Below are 18,000 nucleotides of genomic sequence, written 5' to 3'. Positions count from 1 at the left end.
AGGTGTTAACACCCTTACATCTACAGTTCCTGAAACAGTGTGACAATACATTCAATTTAGAATCTCCAGAGGAGTCCTCTTTTTTTCCCTCTTTTTCTTTCTTCCTTTGTATCTTTTTCTGATTTTGTGCATAAATCCTCCATCTTTTTCTCCTTCTCCTCAATTATTTCCCTTTTGTCTCTATCATCACTTACTTTTTCTATTTTTTTTAGTTTTCTATTTTAAGAATGTATTTTCTTTTCTTTCTGCATCCGTTTGCCAACCGAACGAATATGCTTACTATGTGACTATGTTTACAGTCACAACAAATGGTTTCCATTTGTTGTATAATACATATGTATATATGTGTGTGTGTGTGTGTGTGCATGCATGAGTCCTATTTTTATTATATCTAATATTTTTATCTTCAAGTTCTTTCTTGTCTTAAACCAAACAGCTCCCCCAACCCAAGGTCTTAGGTCTTCAGCCTCTTTCTTGGGGTTTATGGATTTTGAGTTTTTCATTTTTGTCTTAAGCACAACCATAAATAAAAATTAGTAATATTTAACCATGTTTTATGATCATCCTAAGAAATTTACCTACCATATGCCAAATTTTCCATGCTTAAGATGAAAACCAATATACTATACAAATATAGAGAATGCAATTGAATACCCTTTTCTTTGGACCTTTATGTGCAATGATAACTGGCTCCCAACATACTAGTGAACCCCAAAACAAGAAACACGAATAAAAATGTCTCTTCTACATAACTTCAATTTAAAAAATTCCTTGTGATATGATTTATTTTCTTTTTTAAATTAAATCTAAATCTTCTAATTAAGGAGATATTACATGATCAGTATAGATAATTTATAAGATATAGTGAAGAAAATCAAAACACCCATAAAATCAACAATTGTTTTCCCTTTTAAAATTTAATTCAGTCTTTATGATATTGCCTATTGCTATTTCTTCTTTTTTAAAAGATTTTATTTATTATTTGAGAAAGTGAGCGAGAAAGCACAAGCAGGAGGAGGAGCAGAGGCAGAGGGAGAAGTAAGCTCCTAGCTGAGCAGGGAAACTGATGTGGGGCTCAATCCCAGTACCCCAGGATCATGACATGAGCTGAAGACAGAGGCTTAACCATCTAAGCCACCCAGGCACCTACCTATTACTAATTCTTAGCAACAATATAGTACGGACTCATATTAATCTTATATACAACTAATGTAACCAAACTAATGTGAGTTTGCTTATTGGTGAGTCACAGATAGAAATTACAGCAGCTGGAGTTGTCACACAAAGGAAATTTTATTTGGTGCAAATAAATAAGATCACCAGGAATAACATTCAAAGCCGTGACTGCCCAAGCAAAGGTGAATAGGTTCCTTTCATTTAGGGTTAGGATGAATATATAGATAGAGGAGCCTTGTCATCATGTATAGAGGCAGGCATAAGTCACGCATGCCTCTTAAGGAAACATGCCTATAAAGGCATTGTGTGTTATGTAAATGAGGCCTGTGCTCCTCCTGGGGCAGAGATTTTAGTATTATAATGAGGTAAAAGTAATCGTAGATCATCCCAGAGGTCACTCTGTGGTCCATCTGCACAGATATGAATTAGAGGTTAAGTTCAAACTGGTCTGGGTGGTCTAGGCTGGCCAGAGCTCATCTGAATAGTTGTTAATGCTGGAGGAGTAGTTTCAGTTTCCATCACAGGATGGTACTCCTCCTGGGTCTTTGGCATGAGTTAGGAGATAAGCCTGGAAGACTAGATAAAGGAGTAACATGGGACAACGGTCTGTGGGTATAGTCCAGTGAACAGTAAAAGTCAGATCTTGAGTCTAGCAGGTAACACAAAAAAAACATTTATATAACCCCATTATTTATCAAAACAACCCTTATTTGTTGTTTTTGTTTTCCTATTTTGATAAGAGAAATGACTGCATATTTCTAGCTTTCTCATGTTTTAGATTTTTATCACATCTGTCATTTTGAACTTTGTTTTCCACACAATTAGCAAGAGCACCTACTCACATTCGAAGGTGTATTTTTTATTTGTCCAATTTAATGGGATAAAACAATACAAATAAGTTGCATCGAAGATATCTTATTTCTTCAGAATCTATAATGTGGAAGTTGATGTAGAAAATGACCAAGAAAGAATTCTTGAGATGTCTTCAGTGCAAAAGGATGGTTTTATTAAAGTACAGGGACAGGACTGTGGGCCGAAAGAATTGCACCGGGGTTGTGATAGGTGACTGATTATATACTTTGAAGTTCGGAGGGGGTAAGGACAGCACAGACCTCTAAGATATTTTGGAAACAAGGTTTCCAGGACCTTAAGAGGCCTAGGTATTTTTGGGATAAGGTCGTTTATTATGTCTAACAAAACCTTAGTCATTAGACCCTTCAGATGTATATGGTGGGCCCTATGCTTGGGGGATGATTGCTAACACGTATCTTGGGAGGGTAGAGATAAAGGAAGTTTCCAAAGGAAGTTTTATATGTTAAAAAAGACCTACAGAGTCCTGGGTGGGTAGGACTGAAATTGCCTTTTGTCCTTAGCAAAGTGTCAATATCCAGGCAGTTGAGTTCCTAAGGGAATGTCACTCTGCCTGTTTCAAGGACTTGTCAATGGACTGTAAGTAGTAAGGGAATTTAATTTTTCTTTTGCCTTTGCTTCCCACCTCTGAAGGCATAGTGTTAAATATTGAAAATGATAGATTCAAATATAAAATCCCATTTAATTGGTAAACTTCATAAGGGAAGGAGAAAATTGTACATGTCACAAGAGTATCACAATTGAGGTACCCAGAATGATAAAGATCTCTTTGTCCCAGAAGCCAGAATGTTATCCAAAAAATAATAAATGCATTATAGAGGAGAGTTTTGTTTTGTTTGTTTTTTGCTTTGTTTTTCATAAAAGGCCTCTACTGAATTTAAAAGATTGTCTTTATTTTACTGTTGTAGTAGCTTTTTTTTTTAAGATTTTATTTATTTATTCATGAGAGACCAGAGAAAGAGAGAGAGCGAGAGCAAGAGAGGAAGAGACACAGGCAGAGGGAGAAGCAGGCTCCATGCAGAGAGCCTGACATGGGACTCAATCCCGGGTCTCCACGATCACGCCCGGGGCTGAAGGCAGGGGCTTAACTGCTGAGCCACCCAGGAGTACCTGTTGTAGTAGCTTTTGTATAAACTTTTAACTTTAGAGTAGATTTAGATTTATAGAAAAGTTACAAAAATAGTACAAAAGTTCTTAATATACGCACGTCTAATGTCTGTTTTGCTATGACATTAGTACATTTATTATAACTACTGAACCCATTTTGATGTATGTTATTAATTAAAGTCTATAATTTATTCATATTTCCTTACTTTCTGCCTAATATCATTTTTCTTTTCTAGGACCGCATCCCAGATTACATTACAACATTACATTTAGTTGTCATATCTCCTTAAGCTATGATAGTTTCTTAGACTTGCCTTATTTTTGATGATTCATAGTTTTGAGAAGTACTGGTCCAGTATTCTAACCGTATCTCTCAATTTGAATTTGTCTGATATTTTTCTCATGCTTACACTTGGTTATAGATTTTAAGAAAGAAGTTCACGGAGATAAAGTGCTATTTTTATCACACCATATCTAGGGTACATATGATCAACATGACTTTTAACTTTATCACTGTTTTTTTATATTGTTTTTAAGATTTTATTTATTTATTCATGAGAGACATGGAGAGAGAGAGAGAGAGAGAGAGGCAGAAACACAGGCAGAGGGAGAAGCAGGCTCCCTATGGGGAACCTGATGCAAGACTTGATGCCAGGACCCTGGGATCATGACTTGAGCCAAAGGCAGAGGCTCAACTGCTGAGCCACCCAGGTGCCCTATCACTATTGATGTTATGCTTGATCATATAACTGAGTGGTGGTTGTTTTGGGATTTCTCCACCACAAGGTTATTCTTCCCATCGCATCCCCTTTTCATACTGTAGTTTTTGGAAGACAGTTACTATGTGCCACCCATACTCAGAGGGTAGGAAGTTTTACGTTACCTCACTGAGGGAGGGGAATGTCACATAACATTCTTCTGTGCAAATTTGTCTCTTCCCCTTAATTTATTTTATTCAAACATTTATATCAATATGGACTCATGGATATTTGTTTCATACTTTGAGCTATAATTAAACACTTGGATATTTACTTAATTTTTCAAATTGTTCCAGTTAACAGCCCTTTTTAAATGGAATGATAGTGATAGTTTATTACTGTTTTGTGTTTGTTTTTGTTTATTTGTTTAACATCCCTACTGGGCCAACAGTTTTGGCAATCCTGTGTTGTTATTCCAGTTAGGGGAGAGAGACCCAGGAGGGATGCGTTTTTCATTCAATGAAATTAAAAATACTAGAAAATACAGGTGTTGATAGCAAATATTTATTAAAAGAGGGTAAGGTAATTTCTGGCTGACAAGTCTGGGAGATGACGTTCTCGAAAAAGTGTGATTTAAGCATGGTTTTGAACATTTTTTTTAAAGATAGCACTTAATACATTTACTAAAGTTGAATATTGGAATTGATAAGCCTTCTCTGCATACAAAGCAGTTATTCACCATCATCATCTTACCAGTGCCTAACACTGTATTTGGAACCACATTCCTCCCTGTAATCAACGTGCCTCATAACACTTCATTGTAGATCCCATTTATCTCTTTTGCTTGTGGTGAGGACTATAATTCTATTTTAGCAGGAATTCAAATTGAACCAGAATGCTTTCTTCTTCACCAAGCTATAGTTGTTGCCAGTTGCTCGATGATGAAGTTTAGTATTTACCCAGTGTCAAGATTTGACTATATATTAAGCAAGTCAGGCATTCCATTAAGTAGCCCTAATCCATTAAAACTCCATTTTTGCCAGAGGAAATTTTACCTGTTTAAAAAAAAAAGTAAATAAAGGTCTTGCCGTTCATTTGACACAGTGAACATGTATTTTAATTTTTTACTCCCCCAATATCACTGAGATGATAGTATAAGTGGGAAAATATATAAACTCATGTTGAAAAGGAAGATGGCAAAAGAATTAGAAGACTGGCGAGGTCCACACGTTTTCAGAATTGGGAAAGTAGATAGAGAAGAGTATCTGACTGATGAGAGCAAAAGAAATAGTAATGAAATGAAATGTAAAAGCCTGTAGTAAGGGATACCAGGTAGGAACAAGTCAGCCTCCTCCATTCTGTTGCCTTCCAGAATCCTGGACAGTCATGTAAACTGGAAGCACTAGGGCTTGCCGATGACCGGGTGAAATCTGGAGCTCAAAGCAGGAGGAATGGTTAGAAATCTGAAAAGAGATAAGTTGATTCCCAGGTATCCATACCTACCACATATAACCAATTAACTACTCTTCTTCCTCAATCTATCCAAATACTAGATGGGAAATCTCACTTAAGACACAGGAATCCGGAACAAGAGGCAGAGCCATGGCAGGGGCTTGGTGCCAGGTTGGAAATAGGTTTAAGGAAAGGTTTATAGCCTAGCTTCCAGTTGGACTTAAAAGAAGTCATACAGAAAACTGGAGGATTCTTCTGTGGAGAAGAAAATAGCTTCATATATCTGGCACTGGGGGATTTTCCCCCACACCCCCAGTAAAAAGCCAGCTCACCCCACAAACGACAAGCCCCATCCACTCACACAAACTATAGAATCAACTTTTTATCTAATCCAACTTTATTTTTTTTTAAGATTTATTTATTTATTCATGAGAGACACAGAGAAAGAGAGAGAGAGGCAGAGACACAGGCAGAGGGAGAAGCAGGCTCCATGCAGGGAGCCTGATGTGGGACTCGATCCTGGGTCTCCAGGATCATGCCCTGGGCTGAAGGCAAGTGCTAAACCACTGAGCCACCCAGGGATCCCCTAATCCAACTTTAAATTCAAGCATAGCAAGGACCACTGAACATATGATGAATCAGTCTCAAACCTGAAAGGAACAAAATGGAACTCCAAACAGAAACTCAGAAAGATTGAAAGCAAATGATGGAGACATTTTTTAAAAAGCAATACTTAATGTTATAAAAAAGAAGCAATAGCTTCAGAATAATAAAGATCATAGGAATTAAACACTTTAGAAAGTTAAAATTTTAAAAATTATGAGATAAAACTTAGTGCTGTTTACCAAAAAGTAGAAAGTGAGTGGATAATCCAGGAAGTCAACATTTGACTTGGAAGTCCCAGAGACAATATGGAAATCAGAAGAAGAAAGAGTCAAAAAAGAAATTAAAAGCTTAAGTTTAGTTACTTAAAGATTCACTGTCCATCAAAAAGAATGAAACACACATACATACACATCGAGGTTCACCATTATGAAATTTCAGGACACAAGGAAAGGAAAAGAGTCTTAAAGTTTCCAGAGAGACAAACATTGGGCATATATCAAAAAAATCAGAATAAAATGTCATCATACTTCTTCTGATCAGTACTAGAAATAAGAAGACAATAGAGGGGCTCCTGAGTAGCTCAGTCGGTTAAGCATCCAATCCTTGATTTTGGCTCAGGTCATGATATCGGGTTGTGAGATGGTGTCTGGCATTGGGCTCCATACTCAGTGTGGAGTCTGCTTGAGATTCTTTCTCTCCCTCTCCTTCTGTCCCTCCCCCTGCTCATACTCTCTCTGTGTCCCTCTAAAATAAATAAATAAAATCTTAAAAAAATAAAATAAAAACAGAAGACATTAGAGTGAGGCCTTTTAAACTCTAAAAGAACCAATTTTCTACCTAGAAATACTAAACCAAATAAAATTATTAATAGAATGTAAAGGAAGTAAAAATTTTCAGATAGATATACAAGATGTAAACATTTGCCTCCAAATACCATTTCTTAAGAAACTACAGAAAAATTGAACCTCCAAAAGAAGTAGAACCAGGAGTTCTAGGAAATGGGGCCTTCAATGAAGGAATGAGTCCAGGAAATGCTCTGGTAATTGTAAAGGGAAGTCCTGAGATTTCAGCTGTGTAGCAGATCAAGAACACTTCAGATCAGAAGAAGAGAGAATGGAAGGCTCTAGCAAAGCATTCTCCAAGAGAAAAAAGGGAACTTCTGAATTACTTGACAAGTTTGAGTATATGGGACCCAATTGAAAGGTATTGCTAAAGAGTTTGGAAAGAAAGAACAATTAGTAGTAAAAAAACAAGAATAGCAAAACAAACAAAAAAGGTAAAACAAAACTTGATTATTCAAGAAAGGAAATCTCACACAATGAAACTACTTTCCCCAGTAGTGAACAATATTTATATGTTCATAGTATAAAAATACAAGATATTAATTCAATGAGAAATGTGAAAGAATACTGACGAATTACATAAGAGGGATGGACACTCTTCTGCCATAATATGCTGTCAGTATGCTATGTCTGAAGTGGATAAATCAAGATAATATAAGAAATGGCGATATATATTCAAGTAAATAGAAAAAGCAAAATCAGAGAGCTAATGATTGCCTCCAGGGAGGGGAATTAGGGCTATGTAAGGAAATGACTCCCCTTTATTAGCACTGTAGGACAATTTGGCTGTTTAAATGATGTGAATATATCACTTTCAGAAAAAAAATTTAAAACAGTTTGAGTGATGTATAATGATAAACCAATGCTATGATTTTCATGGACTATTATTGTTTTATCTACTGATTGCTGTGAATGTAACCATTCCAAAACCCAGTGCCTTAAAGCAAAGATTTTATTTCTCGTGATTCTGTGGGTTGGCTGGAGTCAGTTGGACAGTTGTTTGTTCAATATTGTTTGACGGGAGGCAGTCATGTAATCACATCCCCCAGGAGCGATTGGCTGGGGAGCCTAGTCTTCCTCTATGTGGCTTGAAGAATGCCTTCTTAGAGTCTAGCAGGATAGTTTGGATTTCCTTTGGCATCCTGGCTTAGATCTAAGACAGAGTATTCTGAGAAGACCTGTCCCAGCGTGCAAGCACTTACCGAGCCTCTGCTTGCAGCACGCTTGCCAACCTCATTGACCAGAGTAAGTCCCATGGCCAAACCAGAGTCGTGTGGGTAAGTGCCAGTATATGAATATGAGGAGACGTGGTTCATTGGGGGCCACCAGTGTAACAAAATAGCACCTTATAGATTTTTGCCTCAGTCTAACATGTTTTATCTTCTCCACCAGGATTAAAGTTAAACTTACTTAATGAGACTTAAACTACTTTCAATCTTTGATTTATATGAATATTCTTTAGAGTTGGCATAATTTAAAGGATATCACATATCCTGATTCCCTTCATAATTAATTATATACATTAGACGAGCCATAAGCTTGGAGGAGCTCAGCGAGAGGCAACATGAAAGCCACTAAAAATCTTTGCTGAACCACTAATGACCCAAGGCTGCAAAGTAAAGAGATTTACTTTTCCCATTGATCATTTGTTATTACCTCTTGTTTGGTGTTAAGAGTATGTCTCTTATTTTCTTTTGATTTGTTGTATTAGAAACCATTTGTTATAACACTCTGTCTTTTTAACTTGCAATCTATATACAGTTCCAGAAAATTTGAGGAATAGTGGGCTAATAGTAGAAATAACTAATATATATCAGACATTAATTACATGCCAGGACTTTGCCAGATAGAAAATTCAATATCAAGAATTATTATCCTTGCTTCCCCCATACATTTCTTCTTTCGTTTTTTTTCCTTTTATACTTTATTTTCTCCCTCTTCTTTCCCCTTGTTATTGTTATTATTTTCATGATCAAATAAAACACCTTAAAATAATTTGATTTTTTTATAAAGTCTCTTTAATGTCAGTTGTCATATTGAGCTGTCCTTGTCAGTGGCAATTATAACCCTCCACCTAACATGACTATTAAAAAATGACAGAAAGCACTTTGCTAATATAAGATGTTCCATAAACACTTTTTCCCAGTAGTCTACAACCCATTTAAATGGAATTTGATCTGGCATAAATTGCTATTTCAAGCATCTTTGAGCCATCATAAATTTGGATGCCTTCCTTGCTTTCTGGGTTTCAAATTCCCCAAATGTTCTTTATTGAAATCCAGTATTCATTCCAAAGTATATTACACTGAATTCAAGTTAACTGAGAATAGGAGCCAGAAGGGCCCCTGTTGCCTCAGTCCTTCTTATATTAATGAAAAGAATTAGATCCAGGAGATCACATTTGGTTAGATTATTTTCTCTCTCAGTTGTGATGCTACTTCTGCACTAAACTTTAGGAGACTTCTTTATCTATAATTTACACAGTGAAGAGTGAAGGTGATAATAATTTCAATACACATCAGAATAACAAGTTCATTTAAACTAATCAACATGACTAAGCTCATTTCACATCAAGGAGATAATGCTGATTTTTAAAGACTAGCCTATAAATGGATACATGACAAAATCTTTAGCAATTTTATTTATTCAAGTTAAAATATGTGATATCTTAAGTAACCTAATTTTGCTCCAGTCTTATTATCTTTCATTAAAAAAAAAAGTTCCATATCGAATTGTTGCAACCAGATTTGCAACGTCAAAAACTAAAAACCAGCATGGATGTTGACTCTGTAAATTGATTCGGGGTACAGAACAATGGAAAAAGGAACTCAAAGTTGGATTAAACCAAAACCAAAAGGATAATGACATATAAATAATCTGTAGCAAAGATTTTCACTGCGTATTCTGTGTTGCTAGTGCTTGAGTCAGAGCAGTCTTTAAGGTTTATGGATATTTCTGGTAATCACTAAGCAAATACTCTTGCCCAGTATTTCTCACAGTGTATTCTGTGGAACCACAGCCCCACAAGTTACTCCATGGAGAATAAAGGTTTTCTGTCACACATAGAGTTCCTATCCTAGCACTGCACACGGCAGTCCACTCTTGTAACTGTCAACACACATTAGACATTGGCAAATCTGAGAACTCTTGCCTTAAAAGACTTCTGTTTTATTAGTTGATCCTGTTTCCCTATTTTATTTGTCTGTGAAACTTATTTTCTTTCTTCTTCCCTCCCCACCCCCCAATAATCCAGTGACTGTCTTCAGAATTAATACCCCCGGCTACACTTCAGGAATCCTGCTTGTATAGATGATTTTAAGTCTCAAAGCTATAAAAAGTTATTAATGTTTCAAGAATATTCTCAAGATTTACTCACTTAGAAGTAGCAGAGTCCAGATTTTAGTGAATTGGGTGAGAATAAATTGAAAAGGAAACAAACGACATAAACGCTTTGAGAAACTGGCAGTATCTCCTAACACTGAACATATGCCCACACCGTGTCCCAGCTTTTCCGTTCTACTCTGTCAGAATATACACATGTATGTTCAAAGAACAGAAATGGGCATGGCAGCTCCGTTCTTAATAGTTTCAAACTGGAAATAAAACAAATATCCATCAACAAAAGAATGAAAAATAAATTGTGAAATATCTATACAATAGAATAGTACATAGCAGTGAGAACAATGAAGTACTACTACTTGCAAACATATGAAAAACCCTAAAACAAAATTCTGAGCAAAACAAGCTGGACACAGAGAATATATACTGTATAAATCCATTTCAATAGTTTAAAATTGAAAAAGGACAAAAGTAACCAATGGTGATAGAAATCACAGTAGTGATTTGGGCAGGGTGTCCTGACTAGGAAGGGTCAAGAGGAGACTTCTGAGGTTCTGATAGAATCCTGTGTCTTCATTTGGGTGTTTGCTTTGTGAAAATTCATCAGATTGAACATTTAATGATTATGTAATTTTCTATATGCACACAAATCATAAAGCAATTTTAAATGAATTAAAAGTTTAAATAGATCATCTTTATAGTGTTATCAGAATGATTAATTTTATATATTTCTTTCCTTTTTACCCTCCAATTTTTTAATACACATGATATTGAACATGACTTAAATTAAATCTACCCCTAAAAAGTCTTATTTTCCATATGCCGAGATAGTTCACATGTATTTTAGAGCTAACAATAACTTGCCATTGGTGTGTGGGTGTGCCTGTATGTGTATGTGTATAATGAATTCATGTACTATATGGGAATAAGTGATAGAGTTTATTTGGCCATTCATTTGTTCATTTAGTGATTGTTCTAGGCCCTGGAAATATATGTGTGAACAGAACAGAGTCAGTCCCAGATCTTATGGGCTTGCGTTTTAGGCAAACGAGAGAGAAGTGAAACCCTGTATAGATAAATGAATGGAAACAAACAAAAACAATAAAATGCTGGGTAGGGTTAAGTGATATTAAGAAAATAAAAGAGTAAGATGATAGTGTGTGTGTGTGTGTGTGTGTGTGTGTGTGTGTGGTTTTTTAAGAGATCACTTTCTATGGTCTAAGTACCTGGTTTGGGGAGACCTCTCTGATATGGAGATATCTGAGTAGAGTCCTGAAAGAAGTGTGGGAGTTACCAGACCCATATCTAGAGGAAGATAAATTTAGACAGCAAAAACAGCAAGTGGAAAGGCTTGAGGATAGAGCATGTGCTGTTGGTTCCAGAAACAGCAAGCAAAACAAGGTGGCTGGGGCAAGAAGAGGGGAGAATGGGAGCAGACACTTGGCTCCCACCTGGAGTGAGAAGGGAGGCCTTTGGAGGGTTGGGTCAGAGGAGTGACATAATCTGACCCACTGTGTACAAGGGTCACTCTTGCTTCTGTGTGGAGACAAACTAGGCAGTGGGGACAAGAGTGGAAGTAGGGTGACTGGTGAGAAATCCTCTGGTAACCTGGAGGGTGGGTGTGCAATAGGGGAGAAGTGGTCATATTCAGGATCTATTTCAAAGGTAAAATGACAGAATTGGTAATATACTGATATGAGGTATATGAGGAAAAAAGCAATCAAAAGATGGCCCTGGTGTTTGGGGCCTGATGGAGTACTGTTACATGGATTATAGTTATTACTTAGTGAAGGGAAACACTGCAATATGCAGGTTGTGGAGGTGGAATGTGGAGAATCAAGTGCTCGGTCTGGGACCCGCAAAGCTTGAACCTGACAGCTGATGTATGAATCTGGAGTTCAGAGGACAGGTTGGAGCTGGGGATATAAATTTGAAAGTTGTTACATTCTAGATGGCATTTAAAGCTGTGAGACTGAATGAGATCATATAGGAAATGAGTGTAAAGAAATGAAGGAGCCTGAGAACCAATCCTTGGGGACCTTAAACACTTAGAGTTTGAGAAGATAAAAAGGAAGCAGAAAAAGTGATTGAAAAGCAGTAATGAATAAAGGAAGAAGAGAACCAGGACTGTGTACGCTTATAGATGTTTTGGTAACCAGAACAAGGGGAATTATATTGTAATGGTGTGGACAAAAGCCTGATGGAGTAGGTTTTTGACATGATCCGAAGAAAAGAACTGGAGACAACTGAGTATGAACTACTCTTAAGAGGTTTTATTCTAAGAGAAGTAGAGAATTGAGTATTTGCTAGAGAGAGGTGTGGGGTGGAAGTAGGACTTTTTAAAATGATGGCAGACATTCTGAGATATGTGAATATGGCTGAAATGGTGCAGTAAAGCAGTAGAACTGATTCTGTAAGAAAACTAGAGGCACTTGGTGGGGTGATGCTCTTGAGGTTGGAAGAAGAAGGAAGGTGGGTGTCAGGGACATCTACAAAATGTTTACTCTTACAAATGAACATAAAACCTAATTAAAAGATTGATTTTCTGCAATTACTTTTCCTTTAAACCTAAGTGACTTATTGGATAATTGATGCATAAGCTACCAATTAAACTAGAAATTTCTGTGAAAGAGGAAAAATGTAAGCAACTCATTTGGCATGCATTGTGGTTGGTTTCTATTGATGGACTGTTTGTTGTTACTGAGACTTTTCCCCCCTTTCTTCTCAGCTTTTGAGAGAGAGAAAGAGAGAGAGAGAGGAACACAAGGGGGGAGAAGGGACAGAGAGAGCAAGAGAATCTCAAGCAGACTCCACACTGAACACAGAGCCCAATGTGGGGCTCGATCTCATGACCCTGAGATCATGACCTGAGCCAAAATCAAGAGTGGGATGCTTAATCACCTGAGCCACTCAGGCACCCCTACTGAGACTGTCAAGTCATTTGGACAACGTGGCTGTACCTCTTTCTGTGTAGCATTCACTCATTACCTAGAATAAAACAATTCCATTGGCATTTTGATATTCAAGAGTCTGTTTGATATTTCACTCTTCTGAGTTGGTAAATAAAAGGGGACATAGAAGAACAATGCAGAAAATAAAAACTTGATAGGGTTGTCTATCAATTCTGAATTTACTTTTTCAAAGGAGCAAATTATTTGAAATGCCGGAATAAAGGAGGGTAGTGGAAAAACCTTTGTTTTTGTGAACTACATGTTTTCTCATTTTTATATCAATTTTATTTCAGTAGTATTAACTGTATGTTTCATATTACGTCAAACTTCTTCAATTCATCTTGTAAAAAGGAGAAGTGGCCTCAGAACAATAGTTGGTTACTTTCCATATCTAACACAAGAAACCTATGACGGAAGTAGCATTAAATCTCAGCCTTGGGGTTCAGTCATTACACCTTATTTTTAAGCTTCTTTTGCTTGACTGCATAAATTTTTCTAGGCCCTGATGTTGCAAATAGTAGACTCATGTATGATTGATTATCAATGAAAAAAACTTTTAAAATCAACTGTGTCATTTAAATTATCAAAAAGATGGTGAAGATATGTTATCTGAAACTTCTCATTAAAGTCTTCAGGTGTTCCGAGTGCGGTATTATATATTGCGTGGATTCTGTTATATATAGCTTGCTAATTTGGGAGTCTCCTCTCTCCTGACCTCTAGGTGTACCTACAGGACAAATCCCTTCAATTTTTATTATCCTCCTTTTATCTACTCTGGCTGTTGATAATAGTACTCTCCTTTCTGTCATCCTGACTGGAAAACCTTGTTAGTTTTCTCTCACCTGTGAAACTACCATTACTAGGTTAGGATCAATCTTGTTTAGACTTTTCACACCTTTATGTCATTTAGCTCCCATGCCTTTTCTCCCACTCTGGAGCAAAAAAAAAAAGAAAAAAGAAAAGAACAAAGTCAGGACAGGATCCATCCTGTCCTCTGCTTGATATTCCAGCGCGCTTTCTCTCCATTCTCTCTTCACCTTGTATGCCCAAAAACATTGGTCTTCACCCTTCACCACTTCCAGAACATGCTCTCAACTTTCCTACCTCCAAGCCTTTGCTCACAGAACCACAAGTGGGACATCAAAGGACAATTCCTACTGATTTCATCAGGGGACTCCTCCCACATCTCTGACTTTCTAAATGTTCCTTATCCTTGAAGGGCCGTCCCACGTGTCAGCTCACTCTCAGCCTGATGTCCCATCCTGGAATCACCTCCCTTGCCGGGTGTTCTCAGCACTGCCCAGCCAAGCACTATCCTCATTTTACAGATGACTAAACCAAGGCTCCGGGAGGTTTAATGATCTGGCTGTGCCGCAGAGCTAATATTGGCAGCCCGGGATGCCAAAGCCATACTGTTTTAGGGCACTCAGCTGCTTCCTAAATGTTTTTTGACTGAATGAAAAAGTAAACTAATTTGTCATTTTCAATTTTTCTTAATGCAAAATTGAGTAGTACTAAATGGTGCTTCTCTGTCACTAACAGTCTTGCAGGACTAGGAAAAAAGTAGATTGTTAGTGACATCAGCTGAAAAAATGAGAAAATATGAGGAATTTCTGAAAGAAGGCCAACAGTAAGGCCGTGTTGTCTGTGACAAGAAAATAGACTGAAAAACAGATGTTTAAATCTTTCTGCTAAATGTTTTAATGATGCAGTGTAAGAAAATAAACATCTGGAAATAACCTGGAAGAGTAGCTATTAAGAACGTAGTGTGGGGCACCTATTTTGGGAGCTCTTACGTTATTAATTTTTCATTTAGCGATTACACCAATACTGCAGGTTAAGTATTGCCACAACCATTTTATGCTTGAAGAAAAGGGGGCCAAAGGCTTGAGGTAACTTGCCCTGGGTTAGTATTAGCATTATAATTGGAACTCCAAGATAAACGACAGCAGTCTGTGCTGTCACTGATTTAACTGAATGGTAAAAATTGTGTAGACAAAGGATAACATATTTTTGAGTTGTGTTTTGAGTTGTGTTCCCTTACAAAAGTGGAGATAGCCTTAGGGCTTTTAATGACAATAAGGACCATTATTCCTAATTGCTTATATTAAAAATCCCATATCAAAGGATATGTTTACTTCAAAGAACTGAAAAAAAGTGAGCCAGATTCCTTTGGTAAATGAAACTGTATCAGCATTAAAGTTGTTAAATAACTGCATCCTTAGGCAGACTTAAAGTTCTTGTCATCATCACAAAACTTCCAAGTATTTAGTTGTTCTAATGTAAGTTGATCCAGAGCAAAACTTTCCCCTTATATTTTAATACATGTGAAATGTAAGATGTTGATTTTCAGAATTGATTCAGGCCCATAGATTAATAGGGTTAATTCCTATAATATTGAAATATTGGGCAGAGTGAAAACAAAGCTAGTCTTTTCTTTTTTTTTAAAGATTGATTGATTGATTTTGGGAGAGAGACTGTGTGAGCAGGTGTAGGGCAGAGGGAGAGGGAGAGAGAGAATCTTCAGCAGATCACGCACTGAGAACAGAGCCCCCAACGCAGGCCAAGATGTCATGACCCTGAGATCGTGCCCCTGAGATCATGACCTGAGACAAACCAAGAGTTGGATGCTCAACTGACTGAGCCACCCAGCCGCCACAACAGAGCTAGTTTTCCTGAGCTTAGTCTCTTCTTAGAAGAGCGTCTGGTTAGATGACCAGCAAGTATGCAGTGTCCTTCTGCAGCAACTCAGCCCAACTCCCCTGGCTTATGTATAGCATATTTGGTGGTGATCTTTTAGAGGTAATATATCTCCCGTATCTACAAAATTTGACAAAAAAAATTGTAGTTTCCTTTTTATCATACGAATTATGTTCTGCTAATTTAAATGTTGCCAATTAAAAAAAAAAAACCTCACCACGTATTAACATATTACTTTGACATGTAATTTCAACCCCCAAGTGCTATGAATTAAATTGAATTTGTGTCTTATAGACTTAGACTTGTTTGCAGTCTCAAGTACTGTATTTGTGGTGAGAAACCGTGGATTTAATGCACTACTGCTTACTATTTTAACTATAATCTTGGTCATTGTATCAAGTTTACACACTTTCTTTCCAGTGACTACATCTGTGGAGATCAGATTCGACATGGGCATGGGTAGTTTGATTTGAAAGGTGTGACCTGAAAAGGAATGTGGGCATTTTGTCTTTGAAGGGGCACTTACTACTTCTACCAACAGAATTTATCACAGCTTTTAGAGTTGCCTCTAAGAAAAGCCATCTGCCCGGGAACTTAAAACATGGCCGTGGATGGCTGAGGTCATATGGCACCAAGTTAATTTTTATTCAAGTCCTCAGCTCTGGCTCATTTCCTGACTCTCTTGAGTGGCTCTAGTTTATCGTTTTTTCATGCTCCTAGTTTTTCAAAACTCATAATCCTAGAATCAATGTTGCTTTGCATCATAAACCTAATGGCCAAATGCTTGAGGAGACTCCACTAATTGTCACAGTGGCCAGGCTCAGGGAGGTGTGTGATCCCCACGTGGCTTCACAGAGGCTTGAACAGAGCGTGGATGGTCTCCTGGCAGCAGTCCCTTCAGAACCCAAATGAAATTTCTCCCTCAACTAGTAATTGTCTTGCATGCTTAGCAATTATCTTTGAACTTTTCCTCCGTCAAATTATGAAAACTGTGTATTATACTCCCCATCCTCTTGCCAGGATGTCTTAACAGGACATTTTGACTTTAAATACAACTTAAAAACATTCCTACCAAATTCTAATAATTGCACATATTTGCAGACTCTCTCATTTTCTTGCCCACAGTCTTAATACACTACTACCATATTGTCAGCAGGTAAACATTCTGGCAAGAAATTCTAAACAAATGATCATTGGAAAAAAAAAAAAAAAAACTTACCGAAAAAGAGAGCTGGAGGAAAGTGGGTGTATTTTCAGATGCAATTCTGATGATTCTAAACTTTACTTTAGAGCTGCTAAAACAGAAAACTGAAAAGCAAAAATTTGGTAGCAGAAGCCTGGAGGCATTATAAATTCTAAGAATCCCTTCTAGGGGAGTGGTTAGGACCGATAAGTTCATAGAAGTGCTCTTTGAACAACAAAATCTTTCTTCAAAAGCTCTCTCTGACATACATCCCATTATTGCTCAGGACATTATTGTGTAATGGATCAAACACTTATTTGTTTATGATTATCAGATTCAGGTGACAGTGAAATTATCCTGAAAGAATATATTTCAGACTGCTTAGCTAGATATGGTGTGATTTTACCTGTTTTGCTGAGAAAAAAAAAAATCAAACATTGATGCTAAAGTTCAGGTCACTTAAAATCACTCCATCAACTGTTTATAAATAGTAAATGCCTTTTTACATTCATTCTACGTATCCCCATTGCAATATGTTCCAATCGGATGTTTATTATTCTTTTCTACTGTTTGGATTCCTTAAACTGTTAAAACGTCACATGAGTAGCAAAGAAAATTCTTCAGTCTTTTGTGTGGTTATTGTTGCTAAGGAAACCATTTCCTTTTCACTGCAGTGTATGGGACATCTGTGCCACATTGAGTCCGCTACAGAGAGACACATCAGGAATAGAACATGAAGGAAGAAGGAACATAAATGAACAAAACAGGAAAAATAATAGAGATAGAACTCCTTTTATTTTTTTTAAAGATTGTATTTATTCATTCATGAGAGACACAGAGAGAGAGAGACAGAGACACAGGCAGAGGGAGAAGCAGGTTCCATGCATGGCGTGGGACTCGATCCTGGGTCTCCAGGATCACGCCCTGGACTGAAGGCGGCACTAAACCACTGGGCCACCTGGGCTGCCTGAGATAGAACTCCTTTTAAATAGCACCTTCATGGTGATTGATTTTTTGTTGTTGTTGTTGTTTATGTATTAGGAACACAGTTGGATGTGTATGTGCAACTCTCAGTA

The sequence above is a fragment of the Canis aureus genome, unplaced genomic scaffold (assembly GCF_053574225.1).
Source record: "Canis aureus isolate CA01 unplaced genomic scaffold, VMU_Caureus_v.1.0 ptg000140l_RagTag, whole genome shotgun sequence".
In the NCBI taxonomy this organism is placed as follows: Eukaryota; Metazoa; Chordata; class Mammalia; order Carnivora; family Canidae; genus Canis; species Canis aureus.
This window is presented reverse-complemented; position numbering follows the sequence as displayed.